This window comes from Ambystoma mexicanum, chromosome 3p (genome assembly GCF_040938575.1).
Source record: "Ambystoma mexicanum isolate Mex_15411 chromosome 3p, UKY_AmexF1_1, whole genome shotgun sequence".
Classification (NCBI taxonomy): Eukaryota; Metazoa; Chordata; class Amphibia; order Caudata; family Ambystomatidae; genus Ambystoma; species Ambystoma mexicanum.
Window position 1 is genome coordinate 988,480,509 of NC_090925.1, and position 12,093 is coordinate 988,492,601.

General features: G+C 43.5%; 1 protein-coding gene across 5 annotated transcripts in view; it reads right to left on the bottom strand.

The window, feature by feature from the left end:
- The window catches only part of ZHX3 (zinc fingers and homeoboxes 3), a 443,788-nt gene extending 433,831 nt beyond the window's left edge, over positions 1-9,957 (bottom strand). For 2 of the 5 annotated variants that reach the window (XM_069652277.1, XM_069652273.1), the window contains exons 1-2: positions 9,861-9,957; positions 9,642-9,762 (exon numbers count right to left, since the gene is read on the bottom strand). The gene's annotated coding sequence lies outside the window, so the exon portion shown is untranslated. Of the gene's footprint in view, positions 1-9,641; positions 9,763-9,850 lie in introns of all 5 variants that reach the window. The other 3 variants (XM_069652274.1, XM_069652278.1, XM_069652276.1) reach the window with 3 other exon arrangements.
- Positions 9,958-12,093: the final 2,136 nt, after the last annotated feature.

A 12,093-nucleotide genomic window follows, 5' to 3' on the forward strand; every position in this document is an offset into this window, starting at 1 on the left:
ATTTCCTACTTGGAAGCCTAGATAATGTACGAAGCTCCTGACCAGATGACATTTTACTGGGATTGGCTGTTAAGTGGGCTTTCCAGAGTTCTGTGCATACTGCATCAAAGTATCTTAGGTGTTCATCCCAATCATATATATATATATTCCAGGTATGCACCTGCATACTCTCGGCAAGGCTCCAGAACAAAGCCCAGGGTTGAGGTCAGATTTTCCCCCCACCCCTAACAGGGTGGCCCGTCACATTTCCAATTCCCAATAGAGGCTGTGAAAACCAGCAACATTAGGGGAAGGGTATGTGAAGAATCAGATGTGATTATCCCAGAAAACCCTGGCCTGGAGCCCTTATGTAGCCGGGGGAAAGGCAGATGGTTCCTGATCCGGACCCTGGGGGTGGTGGTCTGCAGAAGGATCATATGAGTGGGGAACCAGGTCAAGAAGACTGGGAGAACCCCTTTAATAACGCCCCTAAAGACCCTACAAATCTAATGGTTTATTATAAAGTTGAAGCTTACAATTATGAAGAAAAACATAACCGGTACATTGGGGACTTCAAGTGCCACAATGCCTTAAAGTGCTGGGACTAGGAGGAGGGAGTCAGAGGAACTAAACTGCAAGAGGCAGTCTAGTGATTCTAATGACTGAGAAGCCTGAGGGTATTCTAAAAACTATTCCCCATGGGTCCACTGCACAGGTGGCCAGGGAAAGGCCATTGCTTTTGAATCCGGACCCTGGGGGTGGGCAAGAGAGGGAGGGTCAGCTGGGTGGAGAGTCCTTGGGGATTGGGAGTGGGATTCCTTGGGAGAGACATGGCATCCCCTTTTCCTACTAACAACCAACCCAACCCTTCCCCAACCTTCATGGGCTATTGTAAGCCCCCGCCCTCCTCATATATGATCACTGACAGTACGGTGACAAAGAAGAAGCAATTAGGAGTAATGAAGACTAGATGCTTTTACCACTCTGGTCCTGGGAAGAGGAAGATACCTGCTAAGGACTGGCAGGGTCGGGCATGTCCTTTTGATTATGGTCAGGCAGGGCCAATTGGATATTTGCACATGCAGCATGTCAAGGGGCTGCATGTGTACATAAGGAACTCTAATCAAGGGGCAGAGAGGTGGTGGCAGTGGTGTTGAAGTAGCAGAGAGGTCAAGAGAAGCAGCAGGGAACTGTGTTTGTAAAGCACACCAACGGTTTATGGAAGTGCAGCCTGGGAGCTGGGGCTCTGTGGAACCGATCCAACGCTAGAAAGGGAGACGTGCAAGAGGGCGTCCCTTTTTCTGGTGTTCACAGTGCTCATTCTCCTGTGGACAGAAGGAGTGTGAGAGGCAGGAGGCGGAACCCGGATGTGGAGAGCAGAAGGCCGAACGATCTGCACTGCTAGAAAACCCTTGGACGCAACCAGTGAGTTTTGATCAAGGAGAAACCCAGTATGCAAGTGTTTTGAATTTTCGTAGAGGAATACACTATCAGAGTGGTCACGTGTTTGAAGAGACATGTTTTCTAAGGTCTCTGATTCAAATCCTTGTCAATTACTGAACTATTAAGAATACTTTGTTGCGGAGTGGTTGCGTGTGTAAGAAAGCATGTTTACGAAAGTCTCAGAGTGCTCAGCACTTCATTAAAGGGAACTTACAAAGATATTAAACAACGGGACGAACTAAATGAAAACTTTAAAAAAAACAACCTCATGGTTATCGAATTCCAAATTGAATGAAAACTAAATAAACAGAACTGTTACATATGGGGATTAACAGTGAATAGAACTTTAAATAAATTCAAATAAAATTACCCTGTGCCAAACTCAGAAATTAATAAAACTGCAATCCCAGTAAAATCAATATATGTTGAACTTTCAAGTGAAGAGAACTTTGACTTTAAGTGAAACCAGTACATACTGAACGTTAAAATGAATGGAACTTTTTTAACAGCGCAAGTGAACACCCTATATGCTGGACTTCAGAGTGAATGGAACTTTGGAGGAGAACTTTAACAGCGAATCAAAGAGAGGCCTATCAAAGAAGAAAGTGGGAGAAAATTGTACATAATAACAATATACTTTGAAGTTTATCTAGCAGTTGTGAGACAGGCATGCTACCAAAAGAGACACAGACTCGAAAGTATTTGTTTTAAAACCTTAATTTATTAAGGTTCCTGGGTTGGTACAATGCCTGAATGGCCCCAACTCTAAAAGGGTGGTTCCCTTAACTGATGTTTCTAAGTGCTGTTGCTGTCTAATAGTCCAAAATAAAAGTCAGACTGTGTCTAAACCTATGCTTGCCCTCATGCTGTACAAAAATGTGACAGGAAGTCTTTTGAAAAGAAAAAATAGTGGGTCAACAAAAATGGCAAAACCAAAGATGGTTTTAGGTTGTCTTCACACCAGGTGCAATTTGGTCAATGTCACAAAGATGGATTAACTCACCAGGGCTGTTCGTAAGACCTTCTTCACAGGGCCCTTACAGTGAATTCAAGTACCTTCAATGTCTAAGTTCCTTGGGGTTCCCTTGCCCAAACTTCAACTTCAGCTTTCAGTACAAAACACAAAGTCAGTTTCTTCAATAGGCCTCTCAGGGTTCCCTTCCCCCAAACTCCGGCCTCTCTGATTCCAAACAGCAAGTTAGCTTGTCAGGATGTGCCCTTTTCCTTATGTACAGTCTTTCTTGCATATCATCCTCTTGTGTTTTAGAATCCGAGGTTTTTAAAAACTCCAGGCTCTTTGCTTTTCCTCAGCGCAACCACTCTGACCCTTTGCCCCTCTCTTTGTTTCTAACTGTTACGTTCTCTGGCACTTTTTATCTTTAGTTGCTTCCTGCACATTTTCCTGTATTCCTTTCTCTTTTCCCGTGCACACTGGTACTGTCCTGTATTCCTTATCCGTGTTTTGCCACTTGCACGCTTCTTTCGTGCACTCTTGCACTGGTTTCTTTCTTTATGGGTCGCTCTCACCATTTTTTTGTCCAGTCCTTTCCTCTTGAATTTAAAGAAGACTATTCCAAGAATTGTGTTGGAACTGTTATACTTGAGGAATGGAGCTGAAAGGAAGCTGCAAACTTTGTGTTGACACTGTTTCTGATGGTTGCTGAAATCCTGTAACATTGTATAGAGTAGCTGTGAGGGCAAGTACAGGTTTTGGACACACACAGATTCCTAAATTGAACTCTTTGACTCTGACTTTCCTTAGTTTTAATCTGGTAGGGAAATCCCACCATAGTAAAGGCATGTTAGGCCTTTTTCCATCCGGACTTAAATTCATAATGTGTTTTATTTCTAATTCAGAAATGTGTCTTAACTCCAGAATGCCTCACATCAGAATGCCTTCACATGACCCACACCTGAGCGGGACTTCAAATGTATATGGCCCCCTCATGTACAGGCAATCAGAAGCAGAGCCAGGAGGTGGAGCAGTTGCCGAGACTGCCGTTCGCAGTAGGAGCAGAAGAAGAAAGCAAGCAGAGATGCTGGCTATACTTGGAGCGGGAGACGGGTCTCCGAGAGGGTCTCCAAGCATGCTCACTTAAATTGCAGAGATTACACAGTAGGAAGCGAGGTTGTAAGAAACTTTCCCGAACAAGAGAAAGACTCTCCTTATTGCGTGTTACATTCTGGTGGCCGGAGAGCACCAGACTGTCCCAGGAGTGAGGAAAGCTCCTTTCCCGGCCTACCCGTGCCACAGGAAACCAGCAGAAGAAGATTGCCGTGCAGGAGGGAACCGAGGAAGCAGAGCGAGTTGTGGCAGCGAGTCAATCGGATGCGTGTGACTACACAGGTGAGTTTACCATTTTCGGGTAATCCCTGTACGCTCCGTAGATGACCGCTGGCTACAAGTAACCAATTTGAATACTGAACTAATTTAAAGAAGTCAAATTGGCATAAAGGGAATTTTGTAAGCAAGAAAAGAAACATTATACTCATTGTTATCAAGGCCAAAAGGTATTGCAAAGACAAAGCTGGGACAATATTGTTGCAGGCTAATACTAACCACCATTGCCAAAGTAAAGCAGGGTCAATACTAAAACAAGAAAATACTAACCACCATTGCAAAAGTAAAGAATTATCAATACTGAAAACAACTAATTATAACCATTATTGCCAAAGTCAGGGTTAGGCAGTTGTGCAGGATGTCAGCAAGCATTGCCAAAGTCAAAGAAGGGCAAGGGTTGTAAAGGAACATTGCCAACAATTGTTTGATATAAAAGTTGGAAAAAAGGAGTTGCAGGAAAGAAGCCCTTCTGACAGAGGTTATAAAGGAGGAGAGGAGAATAGCCTACATTAGATGTGGCAAATACAGCATTGGAATAAACCGAACCAATGTGGCTCATGTCTTACCCAAAAGAAGTTGTGAATTTCAATGTTGATTGAAAGTGAAATACCTTGTAAAAGGGGTTTGAAGTAAACATCACAGAGTAGTGGTGTTAGGAGCTTTTGGTCCTGGCAGGACAGTGAACCTGTATAGGGACCTTTTAGTGGTTGCCCTGGTGGGTTAGTGAACTAGGAAGAACGTATTGAAGTACTGCATTGTGGTTGAAACTTGTGAAGAAGAATAAGTGGCATGACCACTAAAGTGTTACATAAATTGTGTTGGAAACATCCTGACAGAACATTGTTGTTGATACAGAAGAATTGTGAAATTATTTGTACTCTATTAAGAAGTTGTGTTGAACTTTTATCTTGAAGAGATAAAGACATTTTATCTGACTGAACTTTTGGTTAAGTCCAAGTGGAAGACTTTTGAAATAAGGCAAACTTTATGGTTAAAACTTGCCTACAAAAAGGAACTTTCTTATTTGAATTTGGATTGAAAATCCTGCTTTGGATCTGGGGAAGGGGATCCAATCCAGGTTACAAGGATACAGTTATTGAGTCTGAGTTGAACATAACTGTTATTTATGTTACATGTGAATTGCCATAGTTTATCTTTATGAGTTTAAAGTATGTACAGTACAGTATAGTGTGAGGGACAATTCCTTTTTAGAGTATTCATATTTTATTGAATTTATATAGCGTTTTAATACAAAACGCTTTACAAGAGGAACCAACAATATACAGCCAGCATTACATAACAATTGAATAAAACCAGAAAGCAGTACAAAAACAATTTACATTATGGAAGGGGAAGAAGAGGAGGGAGGGGTCAAGGAGAGAGAAGAGATAAAGGGTGGGGGAAAAGGAGAGAGAAGAAGTATGAGAGGAGGGAGTGAGGAGAAGGAAGGAATAGAGGAGGGTGAGAAACGTACAGGAAATTAGGAAGGAGAGAGCAGAGAGTAAAGAGAGAGAGAAAGGGGGAAGGAAGTAAGAAAGGAAAAGGAGGGGTTGGGGAGAATATTAAAAGAAGTAGGAGAAAGCAAAGGGTTTTAAGGAGGTGAGTGAAAGAGATAAGATTTTAGGGAGGTACGAAAGTAAGTAAAGGAGGAAGTAGAGCGGATGGAAAGAGGGAGGCGGTTCCAGTGGAAAGGGGCAAGGAGTTTAAAAAGAGTGGAAGCGAGAAGGGGCACAGGGTGGAGGTGGAGAGGAGAGTAGGAAGAGATTAGAAGAGCGGAGAGAACGGGCAAGAGTGTAGAAAGTGAGGAGGGTGAATAGATGGGGGGGGGGGGCAAGACCATGGAGGGATTTGAATACGAGACAGAGGAAATTGAATTTGAGTGAAATGGGAGCCAGCCTAGAGAGGAGAGGGAATAGGAGATGTAGTCATGGGGAGAGAGAAGGGGTGGCAGAGTTGTAGATAAGACTTGAGAGGGGATAGGTGAGAGGAGGGGAGTCCAAAGAAGAGAGTAGAGCAGTAGAAGAGTCTAGAGGAGATGAGTGAGGAGATTAAGAGTTTGGTGGCATGAAAGATTAGGAAGAAGCAAATTTTACGGATGTTGTAGAGGTGAAAGCGTCAAGATCTAGCAGTAAGAGAAATATGGTGAGAAAGGGAGAGGTGGGGGTCAAGATAAAGACCAAGGTTGCACGCATGGGGAGAGAAGGAGAGGTTGGAGGGGGAAAGAGTATGAGAGGGGGAGGAGGGAGAGCATGCGGGAAAGAAAAGGACTTCAGTTTTGTCGGTATTGAGAGTAAGGAAGTGAGAGGACATCCACAATTTAATGGCAGAGAGGCAGGAGGAAAGCTTCTCTTGGATATCAGGAGAGAAGGAGGAGAGAAAGAGCCGTCCGCATAGAAATGATGTGAGACACCAAAGGAGGAAATGATGGGAGCTAAGAAGGAGGTGTAGTGCGAAAAGAGAAAAGGGACCAAGGACAGAACTTTGGGGAACACCATGGTTGAGGGGAAGGGGGGGGGGGAGGTAGAGCCGCCCCAGGAGACGGCAAAGGTAAAGATAGAGAGGTAAGAAGAGAACCATAGAAGGGCAGAGTCTGTGAGGCCAAATGAGGAGAGAGAATTAAGGAGAAGAGTATGGTCGACGGTATCAAAAGCAGCAGAGAGGTCGAGAAGAATAAGGATAGAGGAATGTTTGGTGTGGCGTGAGGAGAGAGTTGAGAACAGAGGTAAGGGCAGTTTCAGTGTAGTGCGGAAATCAGATTGAGAGTCAGGCAGGAGAGTGGTTGGAGACGAAAGAGGAAAGTTGAGAGTTGACAATGCGTTCGAGAAGTTTAGAGAGAAAGGGTAGGAGAGAGATGGGACGATAGTTGGAAGCAAGGTGGGGGTTAGCGGAAGGTTTTTTTAGTATCGGAATAATAGTTGCATGCTTGAAAGGAGCTGGAAAAGTGGAAGACGTGAGGGAGGTATTGAAGAAAGAGGTGAGATAGGGTATAAGGAGGGGGTAGATTTTAGGAATGAGGGGGTAGGAATGGGGTGAGAAGGAGAAGCTGTAGGATTAGTTCTGGAGAGTAGTAGGGTAACTTCAGATTGAGTGACTGGAAGAAATGAAGAAATGGAGTGGGAGGAGGAGGAGTAGCGTAAGAAGGAGAGCAAAGGATAGTATAGAATATTATATATATGGAAGGATATAAAAGATAGAATGTTTCCTTTAGTTATTTTGATAGGTGGGGAAATTCAATCTTAGGTTAGGGATAATGAGGCATTTGTCACACACTTTTAAGATAAAATGACTAATTGTGAAAAACCTTACCAAGTTGTCCGCCTGACATTTCTGACCCCTCACATAAGACAACTTAATTTCTCTTCATTTCTTGTATTTTTCATTGCTTGCCTTTTGGAAGATAGTCTTTAAAAGGCAATCTTGGATTTCTTTTAGTTGGTTACCAAGTGTCTGGACTGGTGTTTGTCCGTTGCTCTGTTCTTGGCTGTCCCCCTGCACATAAGTTTATGTTGTGGGTTTCTAGTGATTAACAGGCTATCCCGAGCAACAGGAAAACATTTAGTAAATACCGACCAGAGCAACATAGTTTTCACTTTGGGAAAGGGGAAGTATTTCCCTTTTTAAATGCTGCAGCTGCAGGGGAGGGAAAAAACAGCTGGGAGCAGGGGTTAGCATAAGTTATGTTTTTCCTTCGAGGATTTGCACTAGTTGACAGAGGGTTCTTTCTCTGAATGTTTCTCCCTATTTTTCCATAAATTCTGTAAAGGCACTCCAGAATCCCCTCTGGGTTTTGGATTTGTAAACCTGTAGCTTCTTGGGAAATGCAGTCCCCAACACCCTGTTTCTTAGGGACCTGGTCGTTTTCTAATTAGTTGCTCTCTCTGGGGGTTTGGGAATAGGTCAGGACTGGTCCGAAAAGTCCTACTCGCAGACGGACCAGAAACTGTATGCAACGTGGGCACTGACTGTCACAATCGCTCAGTTGAATTGTCTTGAAAGAAGACAGAGGAGCATTGGGTGGGCACTGAGAAGCAAATGTGTCCATTGTTTCTTAATACCTAAACAATAACATACATTAGGGTATTGCCAAGGAAATGGTTACTCCCAGAACCAACACTAAGAGCTTCCACTTTCAATGCTAAGCCAAGCATTAAGTAATTGTGAGACTCCTGTGGAAGAGTCTCCAGGCCAATTTGGGAGTGCAGGCAGCTATGCGCTGGCTTCCCTCCTACCGCTTTCCCTGAAACGTGCATGCTTGAATGGTTGGCACCACGAATCGATAGAAAGGAAGCATAATTTAGCTTTGGTCTCTGCGTCTGCCTCTCGCTCATCACCTGATTACCTGGCCCCAGCTGCTCAACCTACCCAGTCCCTGACTGCTCTCATGGCTGCCATTCAAAGCTTGTATACTTTGTTTCTGGTGCTGCTCGAGGTCCTGTTAGAAAAGTGGTGCCTCTGTGCGGTAGTGAGGCAGGCATTTGGCTAGGGGATGAGAAAAGGGTGAGCAAGCAGAAATGTGTAGAAGGCTTCTTCTGTGGAGAGAGCTTCTTTTTCCTCTGCTCTAAGAGGGTCATAAGAAGCATAAGAGGTGGTTTGTTGTCCCTCAGCAAATTGTTTGGCAGATCCTCTAAGGTACAAGAACTAAGCCAGAGTGAAGAAAGTGCCTTTTATCTTAGTCATTGTTTTTCTCATTTTCGTCATCTTAATCCAGTGACTGTCTTTTTGAATACTTACAGTGACCCGGGCCGCAGGGCAAATATCTGGTCAAGGAAGCTCTAGTGAAAGTGATGGTGTGGTGGCTGTTATGGGTTTTTCCACACAACATGTTCCTGGTGGACCAGGAGACATGAAAGAACCAGTAATACAACTTCCAAATTGGATCTGCCCCTCATCTCTGCTATCAGGGATATTGTTTTTGAGTAGAAAGTCCCAGAGCGGACTGCCGTGTCCCTGTTTATCTCTAAATTATACCCATTGAGCAGAGAGGAGTCGTTTCTTCCTGAGTCTGTGGAGGTTCACCTTATACTGGTCAGTTTGCTGGGGCCTTCTGTTATCTGTGGAGACGCACTAATGTTTTAATCATGTCAGTACGATTTTCTTCATTTATGTTAGATTGATGTTTTTGGTGCTCCAGGTGTGTCTCCCTGGCTAAAAGGACACACATACTAATAGAAGAAATTGGTACTGAGAGCCAACTCAAACACCTGGGCACGCATAACTAAGGATAAATCCTAAAGACGATTTGTGGAATCTTTCTTGATTATAAAAAAGTATTTATTTTGCACATAAAATGGTGAATATTCAGAAAACAAACGTAATGACCCAATAAACATTTGTAAAACAAACTACTTTTTTAAGCTCCAATGTGTATGATACGTTTACAATCAGACTACATACATTAAATCGTTATGTACAATAAGCATACAAAGGTACATTCACAAATTATAGAACACATTTTCAACAGGATGTGAACTCTGCAGTAATTTCACTTTGTTTGATTCCCAAGAAGTGTACTACAAGGAATAATCTGGCGACATTACGTGTTTCTGGATTTTGGGTTCTCCCTTCAATAGGTGTGTTACATCCCATCTTCCTAAAAATGTAACATTGTTTCAGTGCTTTAATAGGTCTTCTTGTTTTTTTCATGTGCTTTCATGCGGATTACCTGATTGAGTACTAGCCTGTATTAGAGATAGAACTCGTATACATCCAATTTGGGAATTAAGCAGATGAGTTGCCAGCTAAATTCAGATATATATAGGGTTTTCAACCGACAAGGGATAAACAAAAAAGGTATGTATGTAACATGTGGTCCCTTTCAAACAGGGTTAGATCAATGTGCTGTCACAGCCATGGTCATTATTTAGTAAGGAGTACTTACTTTAAGGTATGAAAACTTGTTTTATCATCTATGGTGCATAAGCGCTGTTGTCTGACAGAGTCTGCAGTTCCCGGTCAGTTTAAACCCATACACAATATAGGCATTATAATCCAATCTCCTCCTGCAATTGAATCAGGAGATATTGCTGTTCAGACAAATACATGGGCATTTATTACGGTTTCACATTGCGCCAGTATTTCTACACGCACCTCCTCTTACCTGTGTGCTCTTTTTAGTAGAAAGCGGGACTCAGGCTTAATACTAATTTACGGCGTTACGTGCATCTTTGGGTGTTTTCCGGCGTCGTGACGACATTCGCGAAATAGTAAACACTATGGAAGGACTCTATCTCAAGTCGCCTTTGCTAACCAATATTGAGTTGCTTATGTTTTGGGTTTTGTTATACGACCTCTAGCCATACCTGCCTACATTTGAAAATCAAAAACTCTGAGAATTATGCCCCGCCCATAGCCACACAGGACTCCGCTCAATGACACAAGGCTCCGCCCACATGTCAAAAGGTAAACTATGTTGAATGTGTGAACAGCTATGTGCACACAACCACCAAATCAAACTGTGCCCCCAAAAACGCATTTTCCGTTTTTACAGTGCCCGTTTGAATTTGGAATCATTACACTAATCTAGAGAAAGGCACTTTGCTAACATGTGCAGGCAGGTCAGAGCTGCCGTCTTGTCTTCTCAGCTGCAGGCGAGGGGACCAACATCACCTTGAAATGCGCACCCACGCACCATTCCATTCGGAGACGGTCTTCCAGCCTCTTTAACTTGGTGCTGGGAATATACCCGTGGTTTCCTGTTATAGCTACAAGACTACCAGTCCCAGAATGCAGCTCAGTCATTTCACACTGATGCATCTTGTTGTGCAGGACGTAAATACAATATGCAATGCCTCATAAAGGGTAAACATTGTTTTTATGTCAACCACGCAGACACGCACAGACTAGAATGCATTGTTAGTCTGGTATTTACTTTATCATAGATACAGATTATGGGGCCTTTAAATGCTAAGCAAGCCATTCTAGTGAGCTGTGGCTTGATAGAGAAATTGACCATTCCCACACACTTGTCTGCTAATGCCTGCAATAAGATGTGCCAAGTGGGTTAATTAAAAGAAACAAAGAGAATGAGAGGAAAATGCCTTCAGCTCTGTATAGTCCTGCTGAGACATCTCATTAACATTTTATCAAGCCCTTGATCACCGCTTCCCTGGCAGTAACAAATAAAAGTAACCGGTAATTAGAAAATCACAGACAATTTAAAAAACACCTTTTTTGAGCATGCAGGTTATGTTATGTTACTTGGTATTTATATAGCGCTCTATATATCATTGGTATGACCTCAAAGCGCTGGTAGGTTGAACGGCCTCGGGAACCGTAGTTCTGGTCATTTGAGAGAGGTAGAGTCATAGGGTGCGTGGGTGCACCAGTTATGTGTGCAGCTGATGTAATTGCATGATGGTAGCTGCATCCTAGCGTTAGTTGTGGTGCTGAAGATATCAGTTGAATGTGTGCAGCCTGGTGGGTGGACACCCAGACAGGGCTCTAGCTGCGTTAGGCCTGTAGGACGCATATGTGAGCAACAAGGCTAGAATGTGCTCGGCTAGCTGCGTTTTATAGAGTGATGAGGTGTTCATGGGGTCATATTCATATGTGAACAGCTAGGCCGAATTAGTCAGGGGTGTAGCTGTGTTCTAGTTGTATGATGGTGTATAGTAGAGAGTAAGCATAGTCATGTGATAAGATGGTTATCTTTAAAGCGCACGAGACCAGGCATCGGAACAGGATGGCGGGGAATGCAGCGACACACGGGCATATATAGACAGGGGAAACAGGAAAGCAGGGTACACAGTGATACAGCGTGTCATGTTAACATTTACATTCGCATTTCGATCTAGATGCATTTCAGGATAGTGTTCGCAACTCCACCCAGGTGTAGGGCATGCTAATATTTGCAATTCTATCAAGAGTCGACTCAGGCCAATGTTTGCAACTTCATCCAGGCATTGCACATGCCACCATTTGCAACTTCATCCAAGTGCGGCACATGCTACCATTTACAACTCCAACAATTCCATCTAAGTGTGGCACATGCTACCATTTGCAATTCCATCTAAGTGTGGGACATGCTATCATTTACAGATCCATCTAAGGGTGGCACATGCTACCATTTGCAAATCCATCTTGGCAGGCAAAGAACGATGGTCTGGAGGGTGGCCCAGAGCAATGCCAGTGGTTAAGATGCATTCTAAACCTTCCAGCCATCACCTTTTTGTTTTTGCTTTGTCACCCCGAGTGGGACGGGTATGCTCTGACGCGGGGGCCTGTGCCTGCTGGTCTAGAGACCCAAGCTACTCCTCACTGATGAGACCCAACAAGGCTGAAACATGTTTGGGGATGCTTGTGGTCTTGTGCAGAAGGGATGTGAACTAGCA